Source organism: Triticum aestivum, chromosome 7A (assembly GCF_018294505.1).
Source record: "Triticum aestivum cultivar Chinese Spring chromosome 7A, IWGSC CS RefSeq v2.1, whole genome shotgun sequence".
NCBI classification, from domain to species: Eukaryota; Viridiplantae; Streptophyta; class Magnoliopsida; order Poales; family Poaceae; genus Triticum; species Triticum aestivum.
The window spans coordinates 527,518,864-527,535,378 of NC_057812.1; positions in this window are offsets into that span (position 1 = coordinate 527,518,864).

Here is a 16,515-nt window from a genome sequence, read left to right on the forward strand (position 1 = left end):
CACTAACTAACTTTAGTTAGTTAACTAACTACTGACCAGTGGGTCCCACTGGTCAGGTTTGACCTGGACCGTGTCTGTTGACCAGATGATGTCAGCATGATGCAAGGCTGACGCAGTAAATGATGTTCTGTATTTTAAATAAATCTAAATGATTTATTTATTTTCAAAAAATCCCCTAAACTTCCAAAAATCATAGAAAATAACCTATAACTCAGAATGAAATAAATTATATATGAAAAATTATTAGAAAAATTCAAGGAATCTGTTTATGGGATTTTCATGCATGTTAGAACAACTTATGGCCGCTGTTTAGGCCAATTCATATAAATGGAATTTAAACTCTCACATATGGAGTTTGAATTTGAACCAACTCCATTTAACATGTTGCTAGTTGCATTAGCTCAAACCACATCATATTGACATGTCATGATCATGCATCATATTGTGCATTGCATTGATTGTGTTTCTTTCTCTGTTGCCGGTATTTTTCCCCTCTCGATAGACGTGGTTTCGACGCTGAGATCGATGACACCGATGAAGAACTATATTATCTTCAGGAGTGCCAGGCAAGCAAAACCCCCTTGTTCATTCCGATACAATCCCACTCTCTCGCTCCTGCTCTTTTTTACTGCATTAGGACAACAACAATTCATCTGTTACTTGTTGCGGTAGTTGAACCCCTTATCCTCTGCATGTCCTGTCATTGCCACAGTAAATAGATGAAACCCACTAGCATGAGTAGGAGTTGTTTGAGCCCTGATGTGCCTACTCATTCATTCTTGTTGGTCATGCCTGCTATTGCATAGAGTTGTGTCGGGTCTGATTCATCGGGGATGAATCGGAGGTGTGTGAACATGTCCTACTGTGTGTGAGTTAAGTGTGTGAACATGATTTGGTAAAGGTAGCGGTGAGAGGCCATGTAGGAGTACATGGTGGGTTGTCTCATTGCAACCATCCTCAGGAACTGAGTTCTGTGTCTGTTATCCATGAACAGCTACTACCACTCATTGGGATCCTTAATTGACCCTCTCGGCTTCTTAATCACCCTAGTCCTCTGTCCAGGAGTTGCAACTAGTTTCTGGTGTTTGTCGTATATGTGTTGGCGGCCGTGCGTAGCGCTGACCCCAGGGGTGGGCTATGTTGCGGTAGATACACCGTGGCCGGGCATGTCGGGCGCCCGTTTGGTGTCCCGGAACCGTGTACACATCGTTCGGGGCCGTATGTGGAAACCTCGGCCGGACTCCCTGCGGATGGAACCTGGATAGGCAATAAACCTGGACTAGAGACTTCAGTGTTTAGGTAGGCCGTGGCCGACACCCTCGTTGGGCTTCCGCTTGAAGGTTGCCGAGTACATGTCGTGTAAACGACGGTAAGTGGTGGGAGCGTGTGTGAAGAAGTACACCCCTGCAGGGTTATCATTATCTATTCGAATAGCCGGATTCCTCGGATATGGAAACTTGGACCCCTTGCATAGTTCATAGACAAGTGAAAGTGGATACTCTAAAACTCGCAAGATAAGTGTGAGTGCTATGGATGGCCTTCTCGTAGATAGACGGGAGTGGATCCATAATGGTGTATTGAATGGTGAATATGTGGACTCGTGTGCGCCACCTCAAAAGAGTTGCTTGTAGTCGTAGTTCAGGTCAGCCACTGAGTCAAAGCTGGCTTGCTGCACTTAAACTCCACCACCCCTCTTTGTTGATACCGATGCATATGTAGCTAGTTCTGATGTAAGTCTTGCTGAGTATTTTTGTACTCACGTTTGCTTAATTTATGTTTTGCCGAGAGACTTCAGTCTCGCTAGTAGTTTCGCGTGGACTTTGACGTTTAGCTTGATACCTCAGCTACGATCTTGTGCCCACGGCAGGATCTGGTAGTTAGTCAGGCTTCTTAGCCTTGTTCATTTGTAGTTGTCTATACTCAGACAAGTTAAGCTTCCGCATGTGCGTGTTGTTTGTATGCTCTGTATGTTGGGGTCATGAGACCCATGCTTGTAATACTTGGCTCCTCAGAGCCTAATGAATAAATACTTGAGTCGTAGAGTTATGTTGTGATGCCATGTTCTATTTACACATATCGAGCATATTGTGTGTATGATTGAAATGCTTGGTATGTGTGGGATCCGACAACCTAGTTGTTTATCCTTGGTAGCCTCTCTTATGGGGAAACGTAGTCTTGTGCTTCCATGAGCCATAGTAGTCCGCTACAGCCCGGTTCACCGGAGTCCTGCTAGCCCAGCACTACTGCTGCAGCATGTGATTCACTTTGTTCCTATGTCTGTCCCTTCGGGGAAATGTCACGCGGTGACATCCGGAGTCCTGCCTAGCTTGCTACAGCCCGGTTCACCGGAGTCCTGTTAGCCCAGTGCTACAGCCCGGATTCACACGCTGCTGACCGACATGCTCAATGTGATTCATGTATGCCTGTCCCCATAGGTTGGTGCCGCTTTGGATTCACGACTAGCCATGTCGGCCCGGGTTCTCTATCATATGGATGCTAGCGACATTATCATATACGTGAGCCAAAAGGCGCAAACGGTCCCGAGCCAGGTAAGGTGGCACACATGGGAATACCGTGCGTGAGGCCGCAAAGTGATATGAAGTATTACATGCTAGATCGGTGTGACTTAGGATCGAGGTCCTGACAATAGATTATTTTAATAAATCACGAATCATGCGTGTCTCTCTCAAAATGTGTGTACAACAAGGAGGATTGTGGCAAACTAAACAACAAAGACTCATATCATACAAGATGCTCCAAGCAAAACACATATCATGTGGTGAATAAAAATATAGCTGTCACAGCCTGATTTTTGGCCCTTTCTTTTTCTTTTGATTTTTTGAGATTTTTGCTTGAGTTTTCTTTTTCCGTGGCTATGTGCTCTGGGAACTGAAGAAGGTGACCTCTTCTTTCTTTCCAGAGTGGCTTGTCATTCTCAAAACCATCCCTAGACCTTGCCATTTCCATCTAGGACCAATCCCAATATTATTTTTCTAGGGAATATTCCTTTTTTCTATTAAAGGAATAACCCTGTCTGCCCTAGGTTGTGAAGCAACCTATATTTCTATCACTCCCAAAATTCCCAAATAATTATAATAAATTGTTTGGGTCATAACTTCCTCAAATATGGAAAAATATTTCATTTTCCATTTCCTCATCATGCTCAATTAGTTATTTTCCTATTCTATCCTGAATGGCAGGTTGTGAAGCAAGTGCCATTTACCTTTCCCCAATTGACCCCAAACTTTTTGGACACCTTTTAATGTCCATATAATTGCCTCATGCCAAAATTTAACTCCATTGGCCTAGCAAATATTTCTGAGCAATTTTTCAAAGTTCCTGTCTGAGTGAATTCATTGTGAAGGAAGTACTAGCTAGGAATATCCAAATGAGTTGAAATTTTGCAAGGTCCTTCATCTGATCATATAATCACCCTCCACCAAATATGAGCCCATGTAACTCATCTATGTGAGCCCAGATCCAAATCTTAGTTTCTGGTCAGATTTTCAGTTTGTGAAGCAACCATATTTTATCTTACTTCACTTAAGTAGCAAATTTACCAAGACATTCCCCTAACTATATGAACTCCCTCCATCAAAATTTGGCTCAATCCATTGCACCATTTTCCCTGTGCAATTTTTCCAAGTTTCTTCCTGGAGCAAAGCTATGTGAACCAACACTACTGCAGGATGCTGCTAACGTGACGCTACGATCAGAGACCCATCAAGAAACTGAGTGTGATGCAATAATTGCAAATGGTGCTGTATAAAAACCGTCAGAAATGTATAAAACGTTTGCAATGACGGATGCATCAAACACGGTTCAAGTTTTATTTGTGTGTGCGATGAAGGGCATACGGTTCAGTTCAATGAACTATTTGCGATGAGGCGGAACAAAAGAAATGGGCAGCCAGATGAAGGCGTGTGCAATACACAGCATACGGTTCACTCGGATGAAGTGTTTGTGATTAGGCAACACAAAAGAAATGGTCAGCCAGATCAAAGGTGTGTGCCGTATACGGCATGCGGTTCACTCGGATGAACTGTTTGAGTTGAGACATGAGGACAGAAACGGTTCAAATGAACAAGATGTGTGTGATACGAGGCAAACAGGTATGTAATCGGAGACGTGAGACAATTACTGCTAAGAAGTCGTGTGTGTTGTGAGCAAACGATTGCTGGTATACAATTGTGAGTGATTGATGAAAACATCATCGACGGGTTCCATTGTTTAGTCCGTGTGCGATGTGATTTTCTTTGTCCACACAACATCTACGCTCTTTCTACAACATCAACTTATATACTTAAAAAGACAGCATTGCATAACCAAATTAAGCATACAATTACACAAGTGACTACACACATAACATTTCCACACACCAAAGAAAGCAATTACATGAATACTAAAGTAGGAGAAACAAGGATCTAATCATCTACTTATTGTTGCGACGACGCTTGCCATTGGTTTGCTTCCAGCTGGATCCCTGGCCGTTTTGGGGAAGGAGGGAGTTCCTCATGTCAACGATCCCCATGTACATGTCGTAGCTCGTGTACGCATCCTTGGCCGCGTACATGACTGAACTTTGTTGAGTTTCTCCATCTAGGCCGAGTGCTAGGCACGCTTGTCCTTGTTGCACGAATCCTTCATGTCTCTGTAGTAGGGGTCGATGATGGCCTCGGCGAGGTGAACTAGTGAGGCCTTCTCATGCTCCTTGTTGCCCCTGATCTTGTATTGGCCCTGGATGTCGACAAGATTCTGGCAGGTGATGCCTTGATTCTCGAGAGCCTTTAAATCATTGGTGATGTCCACCGTAGCGAACATGTAGTGGGGGATGTTGACAAACCTGGCAAAACGCTCGCAAGGCCTTGTGGCCAGGCAGTAGTGGTAGACGAGGACGTGGTGGCGCACGCACATCTGGGTGACAACGACCTTGGGACGAGACACGACACAAGCGCGGGTGTACTTGAGGTCGAACCCGACCACCTTGTACTTCTCCTCGGCAAGCAACAACACCATGATGTGGATGGAGTGCTCCGCCCAGACCGGGTCATTGGTGTACACCACCGAGAGGTCCATGAACCTTCTGTGGGTGTCCACAATGGCATGCATGGTGAGTTGCTGCTCATCGTCGGCAGCCGCTCTGAGTGCCATTGGAGCAGCGCAGGATACCCTCTAAGAATTTCTCGTGGTGGGTGTGCTTCTTGCAATGGTGGGGCGCAATGAAAGGTTGAAGAGACACAAGGGTAGGTGAAATGGCCTCTGTAATAAATGGGGGCCGGCCGGCCTATAATCGTCTCATCTTGTCACGGCGTTCATAGCAGAGGATTCCAAAATCCAGTGCACGCTTGACAAGACCGCACCCCAAGAGTGGGCTCGAATAGCCTGTTCCCGCGCTACCATGCTGTTTAGTGTGCAAGCTTCCCGCCCCTCTAGTTTGGCCACGCGTCGGCTAGAAGAGGGATAAATTGTGGGCGTTTACTGGCAAAAAGCATTGTAAAAACAAAGTGTCTGGAATGGATTCGGTCATAAGTTTACCCTTGGGTGATGAGGTCAAAGTTACACAGAAGGGTGATGATGGACACTCGAGTGCGATAATTAATTCTGCGCTCTACAGTGCACAAGGTGGAAGAAACCAACTGTGTGCAATATTGTCGAAGATCGCAGTCGAGTTAGCTATACAGATCATGTGCTGTGAGATCGACAAGGTAAATGATTCGAGAATGGTTAATAAAATCTAAGACCATTGCAAATTAAGGTCAAAATAGTGCTAGCAATATACGAGTCTCATACGATGCCATTTCAATGATTGTACCACAAAAGCTCGAAATGTTACAAGGTTCAAATTCCAGAGTTATATGGCTCAAATTCGAAGATTACAAGATTCAAACTGATATTAGAAATGAAATTCAGCTCATCAGCTGCAAACGCTTGCGTTGATGCGCTGAACATGAATATCAAAGAGGTTCAAACTAATATCACCGCTTCTAGGTATGGCTTCGAAACCTCACAATTTTTGCAAAGGGGTCAGCCACTAAGAAGTCATGTATGGGGTTGACCCGACGACTTCCGATTACTTTGTCATCTGAAGTTCCAAAATGAAATTCAACATTTTTAGAGCCTACTCCATTCTGCCGCAGGCGCCGGCGCTGACCAACAGACCATTCATTTTTGCAAAATAAATGTATGGCAAACCTCATTTCCTTCAACACCCTTGCTCTGAGAACAAAGAACCTGGCGAATATAATCTACGGTAAGGTCCCTCGGTAGGAGTTCAAAGTAATTTCTAAGAGATGCAGATCTAGGCATTCGACATGATTGTTATATTGTATCACATTATCCACCACTGGGCTTAATCTTATCCGCAAAAGAAGAAAACGTGTTAGTTCCTACATGCAGTTTTGAACATTACTACAGGACTAGCTATTTGGTTTGCAGGATTTGTAAAATGCACTAACATGCCATCTTCGATCTGACATGATTAACATGGGCATTTGATTACATTCTAGAAAAATGTAGCCTTCTTCACAAGAGGTTGGAGTGGATGAAAAGTTCCCTAAAAAAACTAGTACAGATGAATCCAAAGGATAAATGCTTATTAAATGTAACCATATGGATCAAGCAACCAATATGGGGGGGCATGTATGTACTAAAATTCTCCAAAAGAACCTTGAGAAATTGTAGTACATTGTCATTGTAAACTTGGAAAAAGGTGTCACAAATTGAGATCCCCTATGGTTAACATTTAACAGGAAAGGAACATCACCTCGATATATAGCTTCTCCAGGCACGGAAAGCATCTCAGGAAATTGACAACTTGCTCCAGGTCGGGCCCGATAGATTCTAGTGCCAAGACCTTCACTGTGCGCAGTTTCGGGGTCAAGCTTGTCTGAATCATTTTCTGAATGACAAACGAACAAACATCTTCAAAATTAGAAATAATGTTAATTTGTAGAAGGAGAGTGGAAGGCGGCTGTTGTACCTAAACGGGTGTGGATCCAATAACAAGTTCGGAGTATTTTTCAGACGAGTAGCCCATCACTGTCAATTTCGGCGTAGAAATGACATTGATTCTTATTGGATCTTCTTGATCAACTACAAGTAATCTCTCAAGTGCAGGTGTGTCCTGGATGACCATACAGTGGTCCACCTTTTGTGATGTCTTCCTACCGCACCAGCAACACACATAAATAATCTGGAGAGTCAGGGAGGTGACGTGGAAGGTACTCAACCCATTGATCGCCTGAAGACGAAGGTACTCGAGTGCAATACAGCCACAGAGCAGGCGCTCCATGTCACCCTTTGAGAGGCAGATGGCGACGAGCTCGAGGTGCTTCAGTCGTGGTAGAATAAGAGCGGGGTTGTCATTAAGGGGCGGGAAATGGCAGTTCCTGAACTTGGTGACACGCATCGTGGGCGTGACGCGGAGTGCAGACGTTGGCAGCGAACGCATATGCCCATCATCAAAAGTGAGCTCCTCAAGCTGATCTAGGGCAGGGGATTAGAACCAGTCGTCAATCTTGGCTCGGTCCTTGCCGTTGGAATGGAACTTGCCCATTCTAAGGCCTTTGGTTGGGCTAAGGTGACTGCCAATTATCTTGGAGAACGCATCCAAGCTTTTGCGATAGCCATGGCAGAGATCATGGGTGTCGATGAGGTCGAGAGGGCTAGAGTTCCATAGGGGGCGCCACTGTCGGGAAAGGAGGGTTGTTTGCGTCCCATATTTGATTGGGAGGAGGGAGATGATGACTCTCAACATATCATCGGGGAGGCTGCTGATTAAGTCTAGGTCTGCTGGAGTCGCTTGCGGTTCTAGCTTACCCCGCCTCTGCTTTTAGGTAGCCCCGTTCTCCACCTCCAGAGTCTCCTTGTCAGCCGCGCTTTCTGGTAGAAATGGGAGTATAGGGAATATTTAGTTAAAACAAGGCAATAGAAAAGTGTCTTGGTAACTAGAAGTTATTAGGCAGGGATATAGTAAGAAAAGGGAATAACAATTGGTTGCTTAAATACTACACAATTCATTTGACATTCCTTGGTAAGTCAACATATGCAGATAGTTGAAAAGAAAACTTACTTCGAACAAAGTCTGGATGGATGATTTTGTTGGGGAAGTTAACATACATCTCATGACTAGGCCCTTCTATGTGCAGTGCAATTTTAGTGCCAGCTTTTAGTACATAAAACTTTACAATTTCATTCCAAAAGCCAGTGCCAAAATAGGAGTCAGCACGTTCATCAAGTCTTATAGTAGCAACGATTGTAAATCCATGGTTTGTGTGCAGTATGACATTCATGGAGCCCTGATGTATGTAAAGGGAAAAAATTCTGCACTACATAATATGTTGCATAGCGAGGGATTTCCTGAAGAAAATGGTAGGATTGTTAAAGAAAATATGGTAAGATGCAAATATGGGCCCAAATTGAAAGAACTGTACACTAGTTGAAATCGAAGGACAAAAACCAATAATTAAACAGATAGGGTAAACATGATGTCATGGAAATATTAGAGTAATCGAAAGAACAATACATCATTAATTTGCCTAACATAGAAAGAAGAGGGGGAAAATCCCCTTTGACGTATATGGTGCATGTGGCACCTCTTATCCAAATGTAGCAATATTTAGAATATGTTTAGGAAAGTAGGCCATGACAACCGATTTAGGATGAGATTGTGCATACTGTGCACGTCCTCAAGTTATCTGGTATGATAAGATGGAATCTCTGGCGGCGGTCGCCAAGTCCTGAAGTGTCGGCGCACTATACATTCTAGGAATGAAAGAAAACCCTCTAATCAGCTCGAATAAAAATGAATTCACAGCGATTTCCTCCATGTGATTAAAGGAGGCATATGAACTAGGATAAAAGATGAGATAATATCTCGTTAAATTAGTTACCTTGTCATCCATGAGAAAGAACCTTCAGTACGGCAGATTCCCCAACCGAGCGGAGCTGAGTCCGCCATGAGCAGCGTCAAGAAACTCGATGGCGATAGGCGGAGGCAAGCGGAAGTGGTGAAATGCGGTGGGCTTTGCCAGCAGCCTGGCAGCGGCGGCAGGCGTCGAGCTAAGTGTTTACCGCCGCGATCGGCGGTGCCATGGCATAGACACGGAGGAGCTTGTGCCGGTGTGAATGGGGAAGGTACCAGAGGGGCCGAGGGGGTGGCGGGCGGGGTGATGGTTTTTGTGACATGGGGATGGTGAGGGTTTTTCTTTTCCTTTTTTGAACTGGGTGGTGAGGGTTTTCTGTCCCACAAAGAATTTTGGGGGCGATGGTTTGCTAGAGTGAACCATGTGTGATTGAAGTAGCAGGCAAACTGAAAGTCATTGCACACGGTTCCAATTTTGGGAACCGTCTGTGATTGACGTACTGCCTCCGTCCTAGTTTATTGGTCCCCCTGTCGGTGTCAAAACCGGCGGATCTCGGGTAGGGGGTCCCGAACTGTGCGTCTAGGATCGATGGTAACAGGAGATAGGGGACACAATGTTTACCCAGGTTTGGGCCCTCTCTATGGAGGTAATACCCTACTTCATGCTTGATTGATATTGATGAATATGGGTGTTACAAGAGTTGATCTACCACGAGAACATAATGGCTAAACCCTAGAAGCCTAGCCTGTATGACTATGGTAATGAATATATCGTTTCCGGACTAACCCCTCCGGTTTATATAAACACCGGGGGGATCTAGGGTTTACATAGAGTCGGTTACATAAGAAGGAATCTTCATAGTCAATCGCCAAGCTTGCCTTCCACGCCAAGGAGAGTCCAATCTGGACTCAGGTATAGTCTTCGACATTAATGTCTTCACAGCCCATCAGTCCGGCCCAATAGATAACAGGCCGGACGCCCGAGGATCCCTTAGACCAGGACTCCCTCAGTATCCCTTGAACCTGGCTTCAATGACGAGGAGTCCGACGCGCAAATTGTTTTCAACATTGCAAGGAGGGTTCCTTTTTATCCAAACTTCAAGATAGTCTTCAGATGCGATGGTAGTATCCGGACCTGTCATACACACCATACATAACCGTAGAGAGAATATATATTTTTATACGAGTCTAATCCACTGACAGCTTTTACAATATGACATCACGTCTATCTGGTCATAATTTCAGACCATTTTTCGTCTGCTGCTCCATGTTTCGAGACGCGGTTGCTATTGGCACGTCTTGTCGAAGCAGACATCGTGCCCCCTTATTACAAGATTCTCATCAATACGGGCATGGGTAACCCAACCGTGCCGTTTATACAGCCCTTGGGAATAGGCAAATCTTAAGGCGAGTGAGGAGGCGTTCAATATTCGTTGGCTTTATAAGGGGATAAGGATTCCCTCTTCCTTTCTCATGCCCTCTCTCTGTCTCCGCCTTTCCAATCTTGAGCTCCAGTGCCCAAGTTCTCATCTCCTTACCACCCAAGAAACCATGTCCGGATCCGGAGGTCAGGGCAAGTGGATGGTCTCCTCCATCAAGGAGGAGAACATTACCGAGCTTTGGGCGGCTGGATACTTGGTGAAGGAGATAACTCACCGCCTGCCGGCCGAGGGACAAGTCCTCCCCACACCGAAGCCCACCGAGAGGGTGGTGTTCCTCCCCCATTTCTTCCATGGGATAGGGTTTCCACTCCACCCTTTCGTCCGCGGGCTGATGTATTATTACGGGATGGATTTCGATGATCTGTCCCCGAATTCCTTTCTCAACATCTCAGCATTCATCGTCATGTGTGAGGCCTTCCTCCACATCCAACCCCACTTCGGGCTGTGGCTCAAAGTCTTCAACGTGAAGCCGAAGGTGGTGGACGGCCAGCACGCGGAGTGCGGAGGAGCTATGGTGAGCAAGTTGTCCAACGTATCCTGGCCCAAAGGTACTTTTGTGGACATGGTGAAGGAGTGGCAGAAGTGGTGGTTCCACATCACAGAAACCTCACGGCACCACCTGGGCCGCAGCTGCCGAATTCCGCTCTGGTGCCCCCACGCGACTCACCTCCTGGGTCAAGAAGAGTCCGAACTGGGGTTCCCCTGACGAGGTGATAGCGCCGCAGACGCGCGTTCAGAGCATGTCAACCAAGAAAGTCAAGCTTGTTGATGTGATCCAGGTGATGCTGGTTCACCGGATCCTTCCGTGCCAGTGCCGAAGCCGTCCCCTGTGGGAGTTCAACCCGAAGAACGACCAGACTCTGGTGAAGCTCTTCGAGACTACTCACGAGGGTGCATGGAAGTTGCTCTTTAAGAGCAACGAGAAGCTAACGGCCACGGATTCAGACCGTGGTCACATTTGTAAACACCTCGCCAGTGAGGTATGCTATCTTTCGATGTATCCCCAACTTAATCATTTCAAGGATGATGTCTGAGCTTATCATTGCATTTCCAGGACTGGCTGGGGAGGGCGAAGCGGATCCAGTGTCCGGCTTCGCTTCCAGAGGAACCGGTCATCCCGCATCTAGCAAAGATGCTGGTGTCGGCGCCTTATAAGGAGCTGGAGAAGAAGGCCAAGAAGAAGGCCAAGGGGGCCAAGGGTGGCCCCCGTTGCAAGGGCACTTCGGACGTGAAGTCCGAAGACGATGAAGCCCATTCCTCTGTCCCTGAGGACAACGGCGAGGAAGAGGAGGAGGAGGAGGAAAACAACCCTCCCCCTGAGGAAAGCAAGAAGAAGAGGGCGGCTTCGGCGCATCCGGAGGCGGACATGCCCAAGAAGGGGAAGAGCGTCCCAGCGCTCAACACCCTGTGGGACGTTGATAGAGGTCCAGGGAAACACCCCTGCACTAAGCCCCAGGCCGCATCGTAAATGACATGGCTCGCTCATGCGCACATCCGGCCCTTTCTCTTCATTATCATGACAAAGTTAATTGTGCTATTGCAGTCCGGCCCGCGACCTTATCTAGTGATCCTTTTCTGGAGGTTCGTTGGCTCCGTCGGAGATGGCGAGCATGTCGCCACCGCCTGCTTATTCCCTCGGGGCCAGGGACGACACCGAAGTGTTATCCCGAAGGACCGTTCCGAACTAGGGAGGAGCCCAGGACGCTATCCGGGAGGCGCCACAAGGCGAGACCTTCACCGCCGGACACATGGGGGAATGGCCCCCTTTGAAGGAGGGGGATGCGCCACTTCCACCGGTGGCCCTTGTCCATCCAGGGGCGCCAGATAATCTGATGGAGGAGCTTCGAGGCGCCTCTGTCGTGGACGAGCATCGTGTCCTTATGAGTGCGGTGATCGAGAAGATTCGGTCCGCCAAGAGTGGACTGAATGAAGCCTGTAGCAGCCTGTTGACAGGTTTCGAGGTAAGAAAGAGAAAAACCCCGTGTAACCAGTACCCCCTGAGACACTGTCCGGTGTTCGCAAGAAGAACCGGACAGAGGATCAATCCTCTGTTGTGGAAGACTAACATAATATGTATGAATAAACATGCATCGCTGTTGGCGACGTCCTCCCATGTTGCCGAAGTCTCTGAGCTGAGGCAGAGGCTGGAGCAGACCGAGAATGAGCTCGACGAGGTTAAGGTTCAGCTCCGGTAGAAGCAAGGTGAGTGACGACTTGTTGTGTGTTTAGAAAGGATAGGCAATGTATATTGACCGCTGTGTCATAATATGTGGAGGAGCCGCGACCGAGGTTAAGGCCCTGAAGAAGGCCCTCGGCGAGGCCGAGGAGAAGGCTGTCCAGCAGCAAGCCGCCCGTAGGAAGTCCAAGGCCCGGGTCAAAGAAATCCAGCAGGAGCTCCAGGATGCGGTCAAGAAATGCGAAGCCTTGGAGCATGATGCATCGGTTCAAGGGACCGAACTCGCCAAGGCTCTCCAGAGCGTGGAGACTGCACGAAATGAGGCCTAGGCTGCCCTCCAGGAGATCCACGAGGCCAAGAAGATCATGGCGGCTAAGGCATTTAAGATGCAAAGCAAGTATGCGGAGAAGCAATACCTTTTACTAACCCGGGTTCGGAGTTCCCTAGGAGCTTTTGCGGATTTACCCTGCAGTGTATCAGACGCCGCAGAGTTCTACCAAGCCAAAGGAGGGGGGTTCTACGGAGAAGCTATTCTGGTCATAGTATGCGGTGCCAGAGCATCCCGTGTCCTTCACCGATCAGCTGAAACAGCTGGTGGAGCTGCATAGGGTGGCCGAACTAGCCATGAAGGATTTCATAATCCGGCTATGGCCAGCCGAAGCTATGCCAAGCAGGTACTTCGGACTTGTGAGGCGGATGTCGAACGCCTATCCTCGGCTAGATGTCGTAAAGTGCTCGGCCTGCATTGAAGGTGCGCGCATGGCCTTTGCCTGTTGCAAGATGTGGTGGGCGAAGATGGACGCCGCCGAGGTGACCGGAGGGCCACTGGAGGGCAAGGAACACCGACACCCGAATGGTATTTTGCGGATGTCTTGGAGGGTTCTCGCCTTGCGGCAACACAATGTTCGCAGGACATTGTATTTGAATAAATGTATTCATGTTACCTTTGCCTTGTATAATGGGAACAAAGCCTGTTTTGTAATGTAATATTGTTATGTTTTGAATTGCTTCCTCCTGTGCAGCCGTGTTGTATGTAATCTGAGGGTTGGCCAGTCGTCGGCTTCTGCCCTCACGTAGGTAGTACGGAGGTGTTCAGGGTGGATTCTAAACAATCTTGATCCAATTATATGGTCCTTGAAGGAGTTGTTTAGCGCAACGAATAAGGCAATCATACTGTATGGATTAAACGCCCTCACTTAGCCATAGGAGTTTTATAATGAAGCGCAGGTGCATCCCCTGGTTCGAACCAGGGTGTTGTCAGCATCTGATCGGGAAGTGCCGATCTTTCGCATAATGCAGAAAAAATTTCCAACGATTTGTGACCCTCGAATAGCTGACCGGCTCTCGCCATATCATGACAGTCAGTTTTCGGCTTTCTCTACTGAGGTGCTCATCTGGTCAAGGCCAGGGCACAATCGCAGAAGTTCTCCCTTTACTACCCTAGCCAATTTAGCAGAACATATGGTAGCAAGCATAGGAGCCGGGCAACCCAACTATTGACCAAAGGCATGATTCAGAGCCAATGCTTATAATGCTAAATTCGGGATACCAAACTTATGTTTCGGGATTGTTCGGACTTTGTTGCCGTATCGTGGGGCGATGGGGAGCCCCTGGCTAATATGAAACGTACTAGAGTGTACGACTGCTAGGAAGTGAGTAATATAAAGGAAAACAGAGGGAGAATGGAGATAGGATCCGGAGCCCTTGAACTTGGATCATGAACTGTTTCCATTATAGTTGGGTTAATGCGTCCAATCACATTGGTACAAAATAATGCAATAAGCACCCGGCTATTTGACATGCCATACCCGAAGAAGGACTGCGCGTGGGTCCTAAAAGGCGGTTAGCCTCTAGGGTTTCCCATGTACGCCTGTGCTTTGTGTCAATCCGGTGTGTTTGTCCTTTGACGAGATCGTTAATTTGGCCGTCGAAGGAGGCCCCCATAGGAGAAACCAGAAACAAGGGAAAAGGAGATAGTAAAGTTATATGTGTGTCCGGGATCGGTCTGGCCGAACCGTGGATCCCGGGATAGCTTGTGCCTCCATCGATGCCCATGGAATTTTGAGTGCGTAGTTATGGACGCGTGGTATGAATGCCACTACCTCATCGGGATTGGGACGGAGGTTGAATTGCTAATCGAGCTCTTAACAAGCCGCGCTGTCTTGTTGTAGTGTAGTCCGGACCCTCTTAATGATGTCCAGGGGCTCGGCAGCCAGACTATGATGCTGCTTGAGAAGGCCGCTTTGTACCTCTGCTGCTAGGGCAGCGGTGTGCTCCTCTGTCCGGAGGGAGCGTTCTGTGTTTCCGTTGACTTTTATGATGCCGCGCAGACTGGGCATCTTCAGCTTGAGATAAGCATAGTGTGGTACCATGTTGAATCTAGCAAACACGGTTTGTCCGAGTAGTGCGTGGTAGCCACTGGGGAAGGGGACGATATCGAAGATTAACTCCTCGCTTCGGAAGTTGTTCGGGGAACCGAAGACCACCTCCAGCATGATTGAGCCCGAGCAGCAGGCCTCAACACCTGGTATGACACCTTTAAAGGTAGTCTTTGTGGGTTTGATTCGTGAGGGATTAATTCCCATCTTCCGCACTGTATCCTGGTAGAGCAGGTTGAGGCTGCTACCGCCGTCCATTAGGACTCGTGTTAGGTGAAATCCATCGATGATTGGATCGAGGACCAGTGCGGCTGAACCGCCATGCCGGATACTAGTTGGATGATCTCGACAATCGAAGGTGATCGGGAATGGCGACCAGGGATTGAATTTTGGGGCGACTGGCTCTACCGCGTAGACATCCCTAAGTGCTCTCTTGCGCTCCCTTTTGGGGATGTGTGTAGCGTATATCATATTCACTGTTTTGACTTGAGGGGGGAATTTCTTCTGCCCTCCGGTGTTCGGCTGCCGGGGCTCTTCGTCCTCGTCCTCACTTTGTGGTCCCTTTTCTTTGTTTTCGGCATTTAACTTGCCAGCCTGTTTGAAAACCCAATAGTCTCTGTTGGTGTGATTGGCTTGTTTGTCTGGGGTACCATGTATCTGGCACAGACGATCGAGTATGCGATCCAGACTGGATGGTCCCTCGTTGTTCCTTTTGTAGGGCTTCTTTCACTATTCGGACTTGGAGCCGCTGAATCCGACGTTAACAGTGGTGTCATCTGTGTTGTCGCCATTGCTTCAGCATTTGTGTCTGTTGTGCTGGATCTTTCCGGAGCTGTTCTTGGCCTCGGAGGGGCCTGTCTCGCTGGCTGTGTTTTTGCTATGAGCCAGCCAACTGTCCTCACTCGCGCAAAAGCGGGTCATGAGTGCCGTAAGGGCTGCCATTGACTTCGGCTTTTCTTGGCCGAGGTGGCGTGCTAGCCATTCGTCACGGATGCTGTGCTTAAAGGCCGCTAGGGCTTCGGCATCCGAACAGTCAACGATCTGGTTCTTTTTGGTAAAGAACCTAGTCCAGAATTTTCTGGCTGATTCTCCAGGTTGTTGGACTATGTGGCTTGAGTCATCAGCATCGGGTGGCCGGACATATGTACCTTGGAAGTTGTCAAGAAAGGGATCTTCCAAGTCCTCCCAGCTGCCGATGGAATTCTCGGGCAGGCTATTCAGCCAGTGTCTAGCTGGTCCTTTGAGTTTCAATGGGAGTTATTTGATGGCGTGGAGGTCCTCTCCACGGGCCATGTGCATGTGGAGAATAAAGTCCTCAATCCATACTGCGGGGTCGGTTGTTCCGTCGTATGATTCAATATTGACGGGCTTGAACCCCTCGGGAAATTCGTGATCCAACACCTCATCTGTGAAGCAGAGAGGGTGTGTGGCGTCTCTATATCGGGCCGCATCACGGAGCACTTCTGAAGGAGTGCGTATGTGGTTATCGGCCCGGGTGTGACTAGGTTTGTCACGCCCGAATAGGTAGCCGTCATCCCGAGTCGGGAAGCGTCCATGCGATCCGTAGATTGATCTGGTGTGTTCTGCTCTACTGTCTAGCTCGTGCCGAAGGTCGTATGTATGCTCCCGAGCTGTTCTATCCCTGTTTTTGCAAGG